We start from the raw sequence: 19,257 nt of genomic DNA on the forward strand, positions 1-19,257 counted from the left end.
TGTGAAAGTAATTTGATTTTCTTGTAAATCACATTTATTTATTCATTTCTCAAAAGTTTTTTTTTGTTTGTTTGTTTTTTCACTATCTGTGCCTTCGTTATTTTAATTTCATATTAAAGATATGGGAATGAGCCAGACCTTTTACCTTAACCTAAAAAAAAAATCTTGTAATATAAAAATGAGCTAAGACCAACCTATGCATATGGCTGGTATTCCCTTTATGTGCTCTAACACCTGGCAAAATTATTCATTAATTCAACAACCACATTTAAAAGCAACAGTTCAAAGGCCCATGAATGGTAGAATAACATGTTCAAAACTGAAGTGCACTTCAGCAGCAGCAGTGTCAGAGTTTATAGAAAGAACCATTTCCTGTGAGGTAGAGGGTTTGGGAGAGTGAGGAATCAGTTAGAAGAATCTCTACTTTGTAAACTTGTTCCTTCACCCTGCCCAGAGCCTTGCAGAGATTAACTGTCATGCATTTAACAAGAGGGAGGCATGCAGTGGGGAGAGTTTTCTACACTCTTCATAAAGAAATGTGTTCACTTCAGGAAGCGTGTTTCTGTGTGGAAGCACTGTGGACTTGAGCTTCAGGAGATGACATTTATTTCATAATAATTTATTTCTCTCCTGCAAAACTATGACATCATAAGGGGCCTCATGCAACACTTACTAAAGGCCATTGGCATCTTTCAGTGAGAATAAAATTTCCAGCTGACTGTAGTGGACAATTGAGGTTGTTTTTCCAGGGTTCAGAAATCACTCTCTCTTTCTCTTGCATTTTTTTTTCCCTTGGTGAGAGTATATTCCTCATATGATAAATCACTGGAAAGTGGACTCTCATTTACATCTTAAGACACTATCTCCAGAGGATGGAAGCAATTATTTCATAGCACCTTTCACCTTCTTCAGTCTATGAAATTTTAAATGCCTCCATCCATTAAGTGATTTTAAATTGATCTTCTCCCTTAACTCCCCAATCTTTCCTCTCAAGGTTATTCAATTATATGTGTTGCATTGGGTAATGTTCCATTAAGGGGTTTCACGTTTTTGATCCAGCAATACATGTAAGCCTTGGGTGAAGGAGAGGCTGCTGATGGTCTCCTGCTTTTATTTTGAGTTTTATTTTTGCTGTGCTAGCTTGTATAGCCAGTGAACTCTGGTCTTTTAAAAAATCTATTATTTTTTACTTATTATTTGAACTGTTTGTTTTATCCAGGAAAACAAGATACAAAAGGTGGGGTTTGTTTGGTATAAATTAAATATCTTGAGCATAATTAAAAAAAAAAAAAAAAAAGGAAGGATTAATTCCAGGTTAAATTTCCAGAAAGATATATTGTTAATTAATTCTACAAGTTTCTGAGTAGCATAAAAGGAGACACCGGCATCAAAGTTTCTCAATGCCCTCAAATCCCCACTGATCTTAGGATGAACAGCACTTACTTAACCATGAAACTCTGGAGTCACACTTCTACATATTCTACTTTGAAAACATGATCCTTAGTTTCAGTTTGCTGTTGTACTACAAGGAAAAAAGCTCTGTGTACAGAAGCATTGTATGCTTTCCTAAACACACCTAAACACCAGCTTTCTAACTGAGTGGGAGCAAAATCAGTTCACTGTCTTAAGACAATGTGCTGGATTCGAAATAGACAACCACATTTGCAGGAAGGTGAAACAGTATTCAGCTTCACATATGCATAGGGAGAAACTTATGGCCTCGCTGTTTTCCCATTAATGTCCCAAATAATGATAATGGCTAACAGCATATAAAAGCAACTAAACATAAAGTCCTCTAGTTGCCTTAAGATGCCACTGCAGGTGCGATGTTTGGCACTGTGACTTATTCCAGATATCTATCACGTTCTTGTAAGTTGAATCACCATATGAAAAAAGTAATAAGAAATCTACTGTGGTAGGCGGGTCATGGAGCTTGCCTTAGGACAGGTGCTGGTCTAGGAACTCAACCAGTGTTGTATTGGTTATACATACACACCACCAATGTTATGGCTAGGCACCATATCCTATAATCCTATCATAGAAAGGCTTGGGTTGGAAGGGATCTTGAAGATCACCTAGTTCCAAACTCTCTTGCATGGGCATACTCCCATTAGATCAGGTTGCCAGGGCCTCATCCAGCCTGGCCTTGAACACTTCCAGGGATGGGGCATCCACAACTTCTCTGGGTGACCTGTTCCAGTGCCTCACCACCCTCTGACTGAAGAATTTCCACCTAACATCTAATCAAGATCTCCCCCTCTTTTAGTTTAAAATCATTTCCCCTTGTCCTATCATTATCTGCCCAAGTAAAAAGTTGCTTTCCATCTTTTATATACGCTCACCCACAGACCCCATTAGCATTGATGTAATGAAAGAAAATAAGGGCTACACTAGAAGATTAACAGTGCATAGATTCCAAGCATGTACTCTTTTTAGTTTGGACGGCAAATACTCTGCAATGTTATATTGTGTTACAGGTAGTTAAAATGATTGAACAGCTCTCCTCTCAACCATGATTATTACCTAAAGATGGAATCTAAGCGAGCACATGTATCCTTAACCTCAGTGGACTTTTAACTAGGTTGTCACTGACTTGACTTTATATGACCTGATTAAATGAATGCTGCATTTGGACCTTGGAACCTACGTAACATGCACTCAGCTATTCAGTCCTTATTAGTTTGGGGATTCACAACTACAAATGTTAAAAGTGACTACAGAGGTCAGAGGCCAGAGGAGTAGCATTTAGGTACTTCTAGGTTTTGACTCATATTAAGTGAACAAACAAACTGGTTTATAAACAAGCTGATTTCTTCCCTGTCAACTATTTGCAAGGCACTTTTGCCTATGGTGGAAATTAGACACAACAGATAAGAACACACATCCTCCCTCCAAATATTTTAGGTGACAGTTTGGCATCTTAGTGCATGCATTGCTCCATTAAAAGGAAGACCTAAATCGGCAAATGGTAAGCCAAGTGTTTGGAAGTTGAGCATATACTCAGGATATTATCCACAGTATATCAGAGAGATAGGAAAATTACCATCTTAAACCCTGCAGGTACGTCTGTTTCAGTTTGTCCGTTCATAGCCCATGTCTCACTGAAAGGACATTTTCTATATGCCACTTACATGAATAAATCCCATAATCATTTTGAAATTTACTTGGGAGAACAATTTCTAGTGACTTTTTGTTATATTAAATAAATTCCTAATATTGCCAATTTACATATTTACCTGATATTTTGTTCCTTATAATTTCTTCTTCTGTGTCAAACTCTGGTAATCTTCACTGAGCCTCAGCTGATACGCAAGTATTACTAGTTATTTAAAGCAAATCATAGATTCATTGATCCAGCGAGAATCGTATCTCAAAACAAGCTTAGGTTTCCCAGTAGCCAGTCATCATCCACAGTAACCTCTACCTGTGACAATTCACAGGGTCAGTACTTATGTGCCTGCTTCTCAAGCCATAATGGCACCATATTCATATGACGTTTTTACTTTTTTTTTTTTCTTTTGGCCCTTTCTTGCAGCTGTTGGTTAGCAGCATTTTCCTCTCATTTTGTTCCATGCAACCTCTTTGCACTGAATCCCAGATGCATGTGAAATGGCCACAAAAGAACTATCTGGGTTAAATGAGTACTAAACAGGTTTAAAATTAGTGCTTATTGTTTGGAAGCAGATGCAAGCTTCAAACAAATGCAAAACATCAATGCAAATGCAAAAAGGAGGGCAATTTGAAAATCAGATCCTAAGTACTTGATTCTATAGGTTGTTTTTTCTAGTAGTAATACCCAGAACAGTTCTGTTAATGTAATGGAAACATATTGAATAACTCCTCTACCAGTATTTGTGTTTGCAGAGTTCATGAATCAGCAAAATAACTCAGGTTCTCTGTTATTCTCATTTTAATGAAGTTATCTCTACAAAGCTACTCTTTTAGAAGCTAGTAAACACTGCTGCACATCTCTACATTTTACAGAAATTATTATTAGCTTACATAGTTATTTTTGTTGTTTGTTTCTCTCTGACTTTTCCACTATTTTTCTGGATATGAAGGTTAGTCATATCCAGAATCGTGGTCCTGAACATCTACAGTGCCAATGTCTAATGAGTTCTATCTGTCCATACTAAATGCAAGTTAATGCCAGCCTATGACAGGAATGCTTATGCAGGATTTCTTCAAATACATCATTGCCAAAATGTTTTCTTTTTTCTGTATTTCCATTCCTTGTCCAGCTGTCCAACTTGAGACTAAACCAAGCAGTACTCTTGTGCCAGCATTTCAGGTAATGTCATGGAGAGGATTTGCTTTAGGCATAAGCAAAGCAGCAGCTTTCTAGCATGGCACATGAATAAAAGCAACGAAATCATGGCCTAAAGTGAGAGAAGGAAATCTCCTAAGTTCCACAGCTGTATCCTCATTCCTTTGCTGAGTCTGTGGAGACTCAGAGGCAGTGGCAGAGCGCTGCTCTTGCATGCTATTCTTGCACTAAATACAAGATGCCAAGATAAAGTGAGTATCCTGACTTAAGAACCAGAAAACCAAGGTTTTATTGCTGTGCTCTGTTTTGTGCTTGTCTTTTCCTCTGTCATGTTGCTGTTGCTGAGGGTGGTAGAGCAGGGAGGGAGACATGGGAAGATGGGTTGTGCAAGCTGACCATGGCATCCCCCTTCAAGTTGCCTGGGGACACTTCATAGTGCCTAAACTAAAGAGCAGGCACTCTTGCCCAGGGTTGACAACGTAGCTGGATACAGGCACAGAGTAAGACTGGCTGAATAGACACTGGGGCCATGGCTGTTTGCATCAGGGGCAGAAATACTGACTCAGCCTCAGTTCCCCAAATCTGGAAGGAAATTTGAAAATTTTCAGCCCTCAGATGCATGCAGTTTGGCTTCGGCCTTATGAAGCCTTAAACTGGCTCTAAGTATTGGCCAGCAATAGAACCTGAAAACATCATGGTGCACATAAGGCAGAGACCATCCAGAGCACGATTTCTGGAACTTCAAGTTGTTTTGGAAACAATAGATGAAATGTAAACTCTGCTAAGTGGCATTCACTGACAATATGCTTCAGCTGTGACTCAGTGGATTGTCTTCTGGGCCCTATGTCTCATATGCTTTCTGTATAGGAAGTAGTTACAAAAAGTACTCTGCATGGAGGAATAAACAGCTTTCAGGTAGCATTAGACAACCAGCCTACTTTGCTCACTACAACAGACTTACAAAAAGTTGTGTCCTGCAAGACTCCATGATTATCTACTCAGAAAGGTAGATTTTTCATTTGTATTATAGTTGAAGCATTGTGCTGAGATGGCAATGAACTTTCCACATTTGTCTATAAAATGCACTGAAAATCTGTCAGCGTGCCAATTAAAATAGCAGTGATTTTGATGTAGATATCCAACCACTAAAATCAGAGCAGGGGACAACAGCTAGTTTCAGAAATGGTTCTGAACATATATTAGGTGTAACAGCTTTTAGGAGGGATTTTGATTTAATGACAGCATTTTGGGGGAAACAAACAAAACAAACAAACAAACAAACAAAAAACAGTGGAAAACCACTGGGAAGAAATGGCCATTATTTCCCAAAGTGTTGTTGCCAGAAGCCTCATGTGGCTTACAGTTGTCAGCAGATGCTCACTGGGATTCATTTTCAATGCCAACCACATCCGCTTCTCGGCTTTATCCATGTCACTACTACAGCTCTCTGTGGTAACTCTAATATTACCTCTGTTGCCTGCTCATTTAAGTTCTTTCAGATGGGATAGAAACTATATTTTGTGTCATTTTAACTGTTTATTAGTTTATAAATGCTACATTTTTGCATGTATTCTCTTTTTTTCTGTATTGGTAAATATCAGATCTGTGAATAGAAGTGGAAGCAAAAGGAAGAGACTGCACTTTTCTTAAAATATGTCTAGTACTTGAATAAAATAAACATATTTGCCAGGATGCCTTATGCTCACTTAACCTACATGATACACAACAGATAGTTCTTCAGCCTATACAAATGACCCTTTACAAATACTGTATCTATCTATCTATCTATCTATTTATCCATCCGCACACATGCATACATAGAGAGAAAGAGATATTCTGTTTGCAGATATTGCAGATATTCTGGCTGCAAAAGTAAAAACACATAGAAAGGGAATCAGAAGAAAAAATACAGGATATGGAAAAGTTACTGTTTAAAAATACATTTAAAATCTTTTTAAATAAAGCATCCGTCATATTTTGAGACAAAGAAATCCAGGCAGGGAAAAAAACCTATAACCATAACTAGAGAAAGCAGATAAATATTAATATAAGCATTATTTTTTATTTTATCATTATCACTATTATTATTAAAGAACTGTTGATGAGTAAGATCTTAATTCAGTGTATCGCAAGCACAGACGTATTTCTCATTATCACCAAAAAACTACAATTGTCGGATTTCTGAGTATTGAGATGAGTGTGTTGCATAAAGAAACATTAACTAAAACAACTATAAAAGAAAGAAGAGCAAGAGAAGCAAATTAAAATAGTAGCCTTTCAGACATTATCATGAATAAATTTATTTAAAAAAAAATGTGAAATTAGAAGTGATTCTACTTGGATAACTGGAGAAGGTCACAGACCTATTTTTTTTCCTCCATTTTTAGCAGTATGAAATAGAAAAAATGAAGTATAAAATTCAAAAGAAAAAAAAAACTCCCCTCATTCTTTCCAAATCCCCTGCAGTTTTTCACTGGAGAATGATTTTGACATAGTGCTAGTCATAGAAATGTGTCAACACCATTACAGTGTCCTATTGAAGAGCTTTATGTGTATTTTAATGAAAGGAATAATGAATGGCTAAATGCACCTTCCCTACTTTATTGTTTTGTAACAGCGAAACGAATGTGCTCAGAAGTAGCTTTTAAGGTTCCATTTGTATCTGGTCCTTGCCTACAATTTGTTGTTACCTGCTGGCAAGTCACCCGCCCCTGGAGACAGTCTGTAAGCCAGGCCCGTGCTTGAACCTGAAAGCTTTTTGTGCAGCTGGGCTTGAGCAGCATCTAGGTAGTTATCACCAATAGCTGAGGCCTCTGGTGTGCTGACCTGTGGTGGTGGACTTGTACTGTGGAACTCCACAGTCCAGCAATAAACCTGTAAAAGCAGTGGACCCTTAGGGTCTACACAGCAACCTACGTGTGCTGTAACAGAATACGGCTTTTATAGAAAATCTGGCTTGCTCCCTAGGTCTTTAGGGAGTTACAAGACATCAGATCAAGGAATATGAACCTTACAGAAGTGCTTTCTTATGTACGGTTACCCACAGAGACCTCTTGGAAGTATTTTAGCTCCCAGTGCTGGAGAAAAGCACAACAGAAACAAAGTTTGCGACCAATATTTTTTAACCTAAAGTTACATGAGCTAGATTTCTGTGCTGTGGGTAAGTCTCCTTATGAGAAACCACATCATCAGCAACAAGATTTAGAAGTTGGGGCAAGGGAAATAGATTGTGAGAGGAAAAACAAGAGACAACAAGCAAAATTCTGACAGAATGTAAGGAAAATAATTGTCACGGAGGGAGTGGGTAAGCACTGGGAGACATGCCTGTGGAATCTTCACCTTGCAGATACTCAACAGTCTGCTGGACATGTCCCTGAGCAACAATGTCTAACCACGAAGATGAGCCTGCTTTGATCTTGAGGTTCACCATATAGTCTCCATAAGTTGTTGTCAACATGAGTTATCATTCCGGATAATGAGAGTACAGTGGAACAGCATGCAACGAGGTTGTTATTTGCACTGCTCATCCGTGTGGGGAAAATGGCACACAAAACTTAATGATAGCAGAACATTTGTTATTTCTCCTCAGGTCTTAAAAAGTAAATACAGAAAAACTGGCTGGAATTCTCTCTTTCAGGACCCAGATATGCCCAGAAATATTTGGAAAAGGTGAATAAATATTACAGAGGCAAAGACATACATTGTGAGTGCTGCCTGGATTAATATACTCAACATTTAGCATTGGGCTCAGTGATACAGGATTCATGACACTGAGGATGAAATTGGGATTTGGCATATTCCTGCAGTACAATAACATAACCAATGTAAGTGAATCACCATACATTGAATTTCTTCATTTTGCTCACTCCGGTTTAATTCAGGCATCATTTAATTTGTGAATTCACTTTCTGAAGGCACTAATTTAATTGAAAGCATTGAGGGAGGGCTTGTCCGTGTTACAAGCACAAGTTTATAGAGTTCAGGCTGGACTGAAAATATGAATGCTCAAAACTGTTGATCTTCATAGAGGCACTTCAGCTGAGAGACAGCTAACATAGCAACACCAAGCTGAAAATGAGCCAGCAATGTGACTTTGCACTCTCCCAACACTGCTGCAGTAGCCTGACTATAGGAGCAGTACCAGGCATTAGGGCACCTGCTAACATATGCATGTCTGTTCACAGATTATAACACACAGCCGTAGGGGAGAAATAAAATGCTCTGTGAAGAGAAATGTTTTCCCAAAGTAGTACTATTTCTCATTTAAGACAGTGAAAAGACACACCAAGAAAATAACTCTCAGAATATTAAATACATGCAGATAAACTGGGAAGTCTAGCATATGTGTATCTAAACATTGGCAGACAACACCAAAGAAGTTGCTTATAAAGGTTCTGAAACATCAGAATCATTACCCAAAAAAAAAAAAAAAAAAAGGCACTAGGAGACAGGCTTTGGCATGACAGCTGTTTTCGTAACTAATGATGCTAATTCATTTATACAAGCCACTTTACCTTAAGCATCTTAATAAAAATGATATTATTCTTCACAAAAAGGTTTGTGTAGCCATGCAGACAAGCCAGTCTTGAAATCAAGATTTTCCTCAGATCATCCAAGCAATGTTAATTGTTATAAGGTCTGAATCATTAGGTATACTATATTTGGCTTCTTTATTCATAGCGAATAGAAGAACATTGGAATGCTTTCAAAGACCTAAACAGTCCATTTTCTCTACTTCAGTCACCACTTACACACTCTTCACTTAAATATAAGAAACTAATGAAAACTACAAAACAGGAGGGATTGCTATTTAAATAACCATATACTACTGTATGTGTATACAGTTCCTGATGCTGCAGTTCTGGAGAGGACTGTACAATCTGCCTTGGACAGATTATTAACTCATGCTGACCTAGAACAAAACTCACCCCCAAATTTACTTAGATGAAAACCGATCTTAATATATTTAAAAAAATAATCTACACACACTTATATTTAATTCTGATATAATTTCGTACTGTATAGGAAAAGTGAGCAGACACATAGCATGGTAACCACTTGAACATATTATAATTGATTAACAAGAAGCACAGGTAACTAAACAAACAAACAGACAAACAAAAACTAACAAAAAAGGAAATTAAGAATTAAGTTTGGTGGGTTTTTTTGTGTTTTTTTTTTTTTTTAAAAAGGCAACAGCAGCATGGTTAGATGTCAGGTTTCAAGACTGTATTTGCATCAAGGATGTGTCCTTTGGAGAATGGAATTCAAATCCAGTTGAAGCCAACAGCTAAATTTACCAGAAGTAAAAGATGGAATGGGAATTAGAAAATCTGAGAGGGAATTTGAGGAACAGATATAGAAAGACACACAAACACAAAATACCACATTACGTAAATACCTGTGAGGCAGGATGATTTTGAGAAAATCAGTGATTCTACTGGGTTCTCAGGGAATAAAAGGAGCAATGAATGGGGATGAAGACACTGCGGAGCTGTTAAATATTTTCTTTGCTTCAAGCTTGTAAGAGAAAATACCTGTTGTTCTCATGACATAAAGAAGAGGCACTGTAAGAAAATAAAGCTTTTGAGATTTTCTTTCAGAGCTTTTAAAACTAAATACTTTAATCAGTCTTGAGCCACCAAAGACCCAAGACTTGATTCATGATGTATAACAGAATTAGCGGTGATTAATTGCTGCTTCATCACCTCTCTCAGGAAAAAGTAGTCCAAACCTGAGACCCTTACAGCTTTGATCTAAGGGGCCCTGAATATTTTGCAAGGAAATTTCATGGTCCTGCCTTTCTGAGACCTCCAGTACATACCTGTGCTTTTTAAGAGAAGATAAACTTGTCCCTTGATCACCCCTCACAGATCTCTTGCTGCTTCTTCTACCTGCACAACCTGTCACGGACTACTCGACGACAGACTTTGAGGCAATAAGAGCCACTGGGACTGAGGTTAGACCATTAAGGAAATGTCTCTGTTCTTCTGATATATCAAGGGGAAGCTCTATTTCTGTAGAGCTTGTCTGATTGACTGACACTAGGATGAGTTTTCAGCCCATGAGGGAGACATCATGAGATTTTTTGAGACAAAAGCAGTTCAGAAAAGTATGTAGACTGAGGGACGCCTACTCGGTATCAGACTTATCTTCTGAACCATCTCATGTGACTGATCAGGGATTTTAGCAATTCTGAATCTGGCACGTCCATTCCAGATTAGGCTATGCAAACCCCTGCCCTCTCTGTGTTTTCAGCTCAATTCATTCTAATGTAAATTTAAACTAAAAAAGGTAGGGTCCTGTTTTTTATTGAATAAACTGACCCCGTTTATTCTTTGTCTGTGTTGGATTGGTGCAAGGAGGAGCTCCCATGTCCCTTGATATCACTGAGAGAGGAGAGTGATGAGTTCCTCTCAGGTGGCAGAATCCCACTGCAAAGTCAGCTCCCACCATAGCATACCAAATGCTGAACAAAATCATTTTTATTTTATTAATGTGTACCCCTGCTTGGGTCTCCTTCTTTTTGGTTTGTAAATAGGTGATGGCTAGAAGTTCATTACTACTCTGTCAGACAGAGGGAGAAAGTATTTGGAGTTCAGTATGGTTTGATCTGTGTCATCTCATTTATGCCACCAGCATGTCTGCTTGCTCTTGTGAGTCTGGTCATTTAGGGATTCTTTCAAAGAAAGAATTCTTTCTTTGAAAGAATCCCTAAATCCCTGAAGAATCCCTGAGCCTGGCAGCACAGTCTCCCTTGAACTTATGTTCAAGTAATTCACCTCTTCCTCCTCTTCGCTAAACAAACAGCCAGTGCTTATATCATCAGGGAACACGATGTAACAGTTGTGTACCCACTATGTGAACCCTCTTACCTTTGACTGGCAACGCATGCAAATCTGATGCCCTGTTTTTTTTTTTCAGTATAAATTTTATTATTTTTAGATGCCAGATTTTTTTTTAAGAGTTGCATTTAGAACACCTCCATGAAGGTGTTCACGACCAGGTTAGATGAGGCCCTGGGCAACCTGATCTGGTGGGTGGCATCCCTGCCCATGGCAGGGGGGTTGGAACTAGATGATCTTTAAGGTCCCTTCCAACCCAAGCCATTCTATGATTCTGTGATTATAATAAGATTGTGTGAAGCACATTGACACACATGTAGTGTGTATCACAAAGTGTGTAGCACATTGATAGGCATGACTGTTACAGAAATAGACATTAATGGAAGCCTATATAAAGTAACAAAATAATTTCACTCTGTAGTCTGAACAGCTCAAAGGTCCTACAAGAACATTCAGAAGTTAAAGACAGTGACAATTAAGTTTTCACTTCACCATAACTTGCATTTTAGTGAAGAAATAAGTTTCTGATCCCTTCTTCGTCACTGATGCTGCTTCTGTTCACTGTCTTCTGCTATTCTGGAGACTTTTAAGTTATGGACATCTTTGTTTCCTCACATCAAATGACAGCTTCAAGAAGCAGTTTATGAATTGGCAGTGAGAGTAAATCATACCAAATACCACCAGGCCTCATTCTAGTTCTGGTGAAAACAAGCTGCTAGATCTTGATTTCTCAGTTCTGAGCTTTGGCAATGTTACTTACCAGGACAGATGGTAGTTCCTTCCTTCCATAGAGTTTCTCATGGCCATTGGTTTCTGGGGATACCTGATTTAATGTGTAATGCTTCAGAAATATCTTTACTTTTGGAAGTGTGGTTTAGAGTTGAAAATTAGCCCTTTTTTTTTTCTTTTTTTTTTTTTTTCTGCTGTGTGTTGTTGAAATTGCCAGGGTCGGGACCAGATAAAGTAGAGAGCACAGCCTAAAAAACAGACTTTAAAAACTCCGTTTGTAACAGAAAGAAGCCTGAAATACTATTCTAGTAAGCAAGTAAATCAATAAATAATAAAAATAATGCTTACAAGGTTATAAATAGGCTTCAAAGTAAACACTCCATTAAGATGAATGGTACAGTTTGCACTCCTCTTAGGACTATTGATTCAGTCTGGATGCCTGTAGATTCATGAAAATAGCACTGCAGCATCCACATTTTAGAAGGTTTTCTTTCTACCAAGAAGTCATATCTTTCAAAACAAAAAAGAGTTTTAAATGGTCCAAGGCAATTTTCAGAAGTTGCTGAATATATTTTTAGCTTTATGTTATTAAATAGTGAGGATTTTATTCCCTGTATTAAGATTCTGCCACTTAAGTAATAGTTACTGGACATAAAAAAAATAAATATTAAATTAATATGGAAGAAAAAAAGTGCTCCTATTTAACAGTACATTCTTACACTATTAGAGGGCACCTCTAATAGCAGATTTGAGAACATTCTGTTGTTGACAGGCATTTATACATTCATTTTTATATATACAACCCCTTTCTTATTTAAGTTATGTTACTTGTGGAATATCTGAATCCATTCAACAGATGTCTCTTGATAGATCAATTTTTAACAAGATAGAAACTTGTATCTCAAAAGCTCATTTAAAAACGTGGTAGTTTTCTGTTTGTAAGTTTTTAATTTGGTATTACACATGAAAGTACTATCTCTTAGAAACAGAGTTCCAGATGAGACAGTTTTCAGTTAGCCAAATGGTTCACATTAGTGATTTTCACTGTGGACCTAAAGACAGGTAAGATGAATACAGCCATGCCATTCTGTCATTGCCTAGAAGAATGCCTTCCAGTTGCAAGTTCCTTTTTGGTCATTCAGAATCCTCTCTACCAGCAATAAAAAGATGTCAATGATAGGGTATAGATACTAATTTCCAAAAAGACTTTTCTCACAAAACACGAACTTCAAGAGTTGATTGAACCTCCTTTATATTTTCTAATGAAAGTATACTCCTTTTGAACATTAGAGTTCTTAATGGAGATGAGTTCTGAAGTGACATAATATATTATTAAGTCAACAGTTTCTTTCTGTGCTAGACCATCTCTCCTTATAATTTGATCACAGTGGAATTTTATTCGTCATCTAAATTTTATGTAGATATACAATGAGAGTCTTCAAAGAACCAGTATGTCTTTTTTTTTTTTTTTTTTTACTTCAAAAATTTGAGATTGTCCATAAGGAAGATACAATTGGTGATAACTTCCTACAAAATGAAATCCAGCTAGAGATCCCTTGAACTGGACAATAATTACAAGACATTTCAGCTCACCACCTTCTGAGACTTCCTGGTGATTGCTTAGGTTGTGGTTGTAAGGATGGGGATGTGTGTCTTTCACACAGAACTAAATAAACTCCCACAGCAGCTGGAATATTTTGTAATGTCTCATGTTCTCAATGGTTTCCAGAAGCACGCTATTGTCAGGTTTCTCTGCCTTGCTCTATCTGTCCTCCTGTAAGCTGTATCAGTCCTAAATTTCATCTCTCTTTTTGCATGTAGTGGTGTCTCCTGTTAGAGTGAGTATATATCTTACCTGGTGTCACCAGTGTTATCACAAAATCCACATGGCTCAAACACATGCTTCATCGTTTCATGATGACCTGTGTTTTTAGTTTTGATTGTCATCATTACTCTTCCATATGTGATAGATTCAGTGGGTCTTACTCAAAGAGGAGACTGATTAAAAATATTAAGCATTGAAGCCAAAGCAATGCAGTCTTAGGCAGGAGTGGGAGTGCCATACCAGTGAACCGTAAGGAACATAAGACCACTCCTTTCTGCTACAAAACAGATAGGCTTGAGCTAAGTGCTAAACCACTGGTTTAGATTTCTATTGGTAGTCATCCAGCATTCACAAGAATACAGTTGTATCTTGAGCAGCAATCAAAACTAGAGGTCTGTAAACTTTCTCTTTACTAATTCACAGAGCACCCAAGCAGCATTCACAGTGTGTTTGTGGTTGGAGCTGAGCCGTTATGACCTAATTTAATTTTAAAATTGGTTGTCTGTAAATACGGTATCTTGATCACTTCTCTTATAGAATTTCTCTTTGAAAAATATATCTCAAGGAACCCTTCTCTTCTTTATAAATCCCACCAAATATTTTGGTTTAAAGCCAATGCTTGGATTTTTCCTGTTTTGAAATAGGTTAAGACAAATTCTAAGACATAATTTATAGTCAGCATATTTTATTTAGCTCATTCACTCTATATTTCCTCTATTTATATATGAGTAAACTTACCAGACCTAAAAAAGACGTCTTTGGTTTGCAAGTCTTAAAGAATTATAACTATGAATTTAGCCTTATGAAAGACTCATTGTCTTTAATCTGCTCTAGAATTTAGATACTGGGGAGAAACAGCCTTGCTTACTTATATGGACTGCCTTGCTAGCAATACACTGGAGAATGTTCCTGTGACATTTAGAGAACTATATCATATTGCATGTCAATGTCTGTCCAGAATCCTGTAATCTGTCATATGGGGTCCATGATCCCCAATTGTGTGTATTGAGTGTTTCTCCTTATCAATTCTGATGAGTTCTGATGACTTAGATGCACAGTATCATCATTAATATAAGGCAAATGCCTTCCTTTGTGAAAATAGCTCTGGCATGGGAAGAATAGAATTAGATGTACCATAATATTTTCAACATACACACACACAAAAAAAAAAAAAAAAAAAAGAGGGTTTGCTTCCTTAATCTATTATATCTGAATCTCCATTTCTGTCCCAACAAGTTTTTTTAAAAACTTATACTGCTTATGTTCTGTTTTATGGAGCAGAGCAGCTCCTGCTCATCTGCCTGGTAAAGGCAGACCGTACTGGAGAACAGGGCAAGCAGACCTTTGGCATGAAGCTCTCTGGGACTGAGAAATCTCCATAGCTTAGTGGAAAGCATGGCAGATCTTCCTGGTAGAAGAATGAGGAAAAACTTTGTAAGAAATCTTCATGAAGATGTCTTTCCTCTAGGGACACGCTTGCAGTTTTCTCAACTTCTGACTATTTTTAAAAGAATGTTGATAAGGAATTTATTATGGGGATCATGTAGATATGAACATTGTGTTCTGCTAATGGAACTTCAAGGATGTTGTTTTGCATCTTGTCTAAGAGGACAAATACATCAACTTTATAATATACTCAATCTGTAAAAGCATTTGTCCTTAAAACTCTGGTCTCCTCACAAAGACAGGTCTCTCGTTAATGGAATCAATTAGTAGAGTTCAACATACCAGCAAATGAGAGCAAACAAAGCCAACAAAATCCTCTTTTGCTTTAGGTTTTTATTTTTAATGCAACCTGTTGGTTCTTGCCTTTCAGACCCATCTCCCTTTACTTGCTGTGTGTTTCACTGCCATTATGTCTAAATTAATGATGTATTTGGCAGTCAGACAACTGATCCAGTTGGCTGCAATGTCACAGCTTGAAAATACTCATCAGTCCTGCAGCCTACTCATTTTTTATGACTGACATTAACACAACCATTCAACAGCATGCATGCTCCTGCTCTCCCCACACACTCCTTCGCACACAAACAAGAGCTTTTACATTCATGTGGTGAATATATAGTCATGCTCAGTGAGTACGGGGAGCTCCACTGCAGATGAGCGGAGAGAGAATCCTTGCAGCTGGCTCTGGGAGCCCAGGCTACAAGTTACACAATCCTTTCTAGAACAAGACAAGATACATTTTCAGAGGGGGAGCTTTCTTAAGTGGGGATCCTAGCATAATTGTATTTCTAACAACTTGGCTGTAGCAAGAAAAGAGAAAAAAACAAAGCTATTCATACCTGAGTCTATGGCACTGACTCAAAAATAAAAAGATTCACATGCCTTGCAATGCTAAAATGGGCATCTCTCTCTCCCACCATATAGATTATTAATGACAATTACCAGGATAGACTCCTGAGAAATTCCATCCAGTTCAGCCTTCCATTTTGACAGTGAATCACCACTAACTACTCTATAAGAATAGTTTTCAAAATCATTTTATAAACACCCTTTTTTTTGTCTCTATATACATACATATTGTTTATGTAAATGTCATGTGAGACAGCATCAGAAGCTTTACTAACATCAAGAAAAATAGCATGTTGTTTCTCTTCAGTCAACAAGGTTGGTTATCCAATTTGAAAAGGAGATCAGACTTGTAAGATATGATTTGTTGTTGGTAAATCCATGGTGACTGTATACCATTTCCTTACCTTTCGGTTGCTTACTAATATTTCGTTGATTAATCATTATTGTTTTAGAAACTGAAATTAGTCAAGTGGTCTATAAATTTCTCCACACCTTGTGTTTTTCAAAGATAGAAACCCTTGTCCAGAGCCAATTTCTTGGCAGTTCATTCATCCTTCCCAAGTTCTCAAAGATGCCTGAGAACCCATAAGATTTCATCAGTCAGTTCTTTAAGTACCTTCAGAGAAAATTCATCAGGCTTTCATAACTGAAAATCTCTCATTTCTGTTCCTCCTCTTTTAGAGGCTGAGATTTTGCTTACTTTTTTTTTTTGCAGCTGGAGCTAGGTGTATTAGTTCCCACCTCAAAACTGACATCTTTAACGAAGTAGAAAAATTTCCTTCAGTTATTTTCCTAGAATCTTTAATACTTAAGCACTGATATCATAGGCAGGAAAGCTAAATGTATTTTGCCCTAGGCCAAGTGGAAACATCTTGGAAAATGAACAAATTTTCCCTTTTAAATTCCTTATTCTTCATTCTGCAGTTATTTTTTCTTGAGCTTTTAGTTTGACTACGCATTTGCAACAGTATTTTCAGGAATATTAAATTCTAATTAGTCTCAAAATCACACTTTGGCTTACAAGTAAAAGAATTTCTTTTCTTTTTTTTTTTCCCAGCAAATAATATGTTGATTGTTAAAGTACTCACAGCACAACTCTTATCTGTATATCAATAGGATGATGTCCAGTCAATTGGCTTAAGAACAGTGGTATCATCTGAACCAGTAAGTCTAAAACAATTCAATAATACTACAGGAATGTAACAGATTAAGGACTATGAATATCTTTCTCTGATATATCTACTATTAGATTCTTTTAGATGTATAATTGATTGGATTCCACCAATATGCCAATTCCTTTTACATTGTTAGCAACAAAATCTCATCAAATATTCTTCGCTTCAGGAATGCTGCAATACTAAACATCTCACAGAGAGAGTGAGAAGTTCTCTGAAAACTCATTCACAAGACGAGAAGTCTGAGAATAGCAAATGAGACCACCCATGCTTCATACTCAAGTTTAAGAGCTCTGCAACAACAAGGCTTACTTTCTTACTTTAAACCTTTTATTGCCATTGAGAGTTGCTATGCAAATCAGGGCTTACACAGGAGAAGCAGAAACTAATATGAGAATTAAATGTATTGGTTCTAAGACAATCTTTCTGACTTTACATGCCTGATCATTTAGAATGATATCAAAATTAAAATTATGCATGTGAACCAGAGGTAGTCTGTGTTAAATGTCTGAAAGTTTTTCTAATTGCAAAAGACATCACCAACCTTTCTGATTCACATAATAGATGTATTCTTTGCAGGCCTCTGGAAGAAATATTTCAGCCTTCTTGTAAAACATAATTATTTTGTTCACTTTGAGATTTGTCAATATCTGTTTTCAATTCTTCTATAACTAATCATGCTTTTCAAAATAAGCTGATTTTCATAAGATCAGGGAACCTCCTTGAAGTAAGTTTTTCTGGGTAAACAACTGTTGAGAATAGAAATGCAAAAGATCTGGCAGCTATTGAAAAAGGTGACATGAAAAACACAAGAGCAAACTATGCCAGCATGGAAGAAAGTAGGAAGCAGAGCAAGATGAAAATTGAAATTCTTTGAAAATCAAAAGACAAGTAGGAAAAACAATATATGACAGGTTATTACTGAACACCTTTTATATTTCACTCCTAGCAATGATTTACCCACCTACCACTGAAACTGATTAGCAAGCATGGAGGCAGTAACCTGTAGCAGTGCAACAGTAATGAACAATAAGGAGTTCTTTCCACCACTTCAGTAAGACAAATTAGAGCGCCTCCATCTATACCGATAGGATGTGTATAATGAGAAAATGTAACAATGGAGGGTAAAATAAGAAATGTTAAATTGCAAAATGAATTAATACCAGCTAAGGACATTAAAGTCAATAAGGACATGTATTTTAAATCAGAAGATAAAAGAAAATAAAAGATCATCATATAAGATAAAAGAAAATTAAGATAATAGGGGAGAAGAGCAAATAACAGACACTAAGAAAGGTGAAACTTCCGATATTTATTTCCTTTCAGTCTTCACACACACACACACACAAAAGATTAACTGAGTTAATTTAGAAAGAAAACAGTATAGAGGCCAGAACAAAGGAGTAGGTTAAGTATTATTTAGCTATTACAAATGTACTTAAGTTAGTGGGTCCTGCTGAAATTCACCACTGAGCACATAAAGAACCAGCTAAAGCAATATTTAGGACACTAGATCTACCTTTGACAACTTGAGGAGCTTTGGAAAGGACTCAAAAGCCTGCAGAGGAGTCAGCCTAGTACCTATCACAAAAAGGAGGTAGTAGGAACATAGTCTAATTCAGCATCAAAAGCAGTATTAGGCAAGGAATTAAATAATAAATGTATAAGCATCTTGAGGATATTAAGGTGATTAAAACTGCCACCATAGATTTGTCAAGAGTAAATCATGTCAAATCAATCCACCCTCTTCTTTCAGAAGGACAACTGCTCTGTTGATTGAACAAGACACTAATACCTGTGATATACCCATATATTGGTAAGGATTCTGAGTTTGTTCTGCATATCTTGGTATATACAATTCACAGAAATACAGTCTAGAGAAAATCACCATCAAATAGATGCAAAACTGGCTGAAAAAAAAAATAGATTTAAACCACAACCGTCTAAAATGCATTGTCAGCATTGGAATGCTTTGAGCAGGATTCTGCACTGAATTAACCTAGACGGAGTTTGATTCAAAGTGTTCATGAATGATTTGGGTGACAGAACAGAGAATACACTTAAGACATTTGTGGTGACATAATGATAAACAAACAAGGGAAGACCGTATATCAGAAATCT

General features: G+C 37.0%; 1 protein-coding gene across 2 annotated transcripts in view; it reads left to right on the forward strand.

The window, feature by feature from the left end:
- The window catches only part of LOC310880131 (uncharacterized protein), a 408,118-nt gene that overhangs the window by 257,790 nt on the left and 131,071 nt on the right, over positions 1–19,257 (forward strand). The window lies entirely within an intron of this gene.

The sequence above is a fragment of the Anser anser genome, assembly GCF_964211835.1.
Source record: "Anser anser genome assembly, chromosome: 1".
NCBI lineage: Eukaryota > Metazoa > Chordata > Aves > Anseriformes > Anatidae > Anser > Anser anser.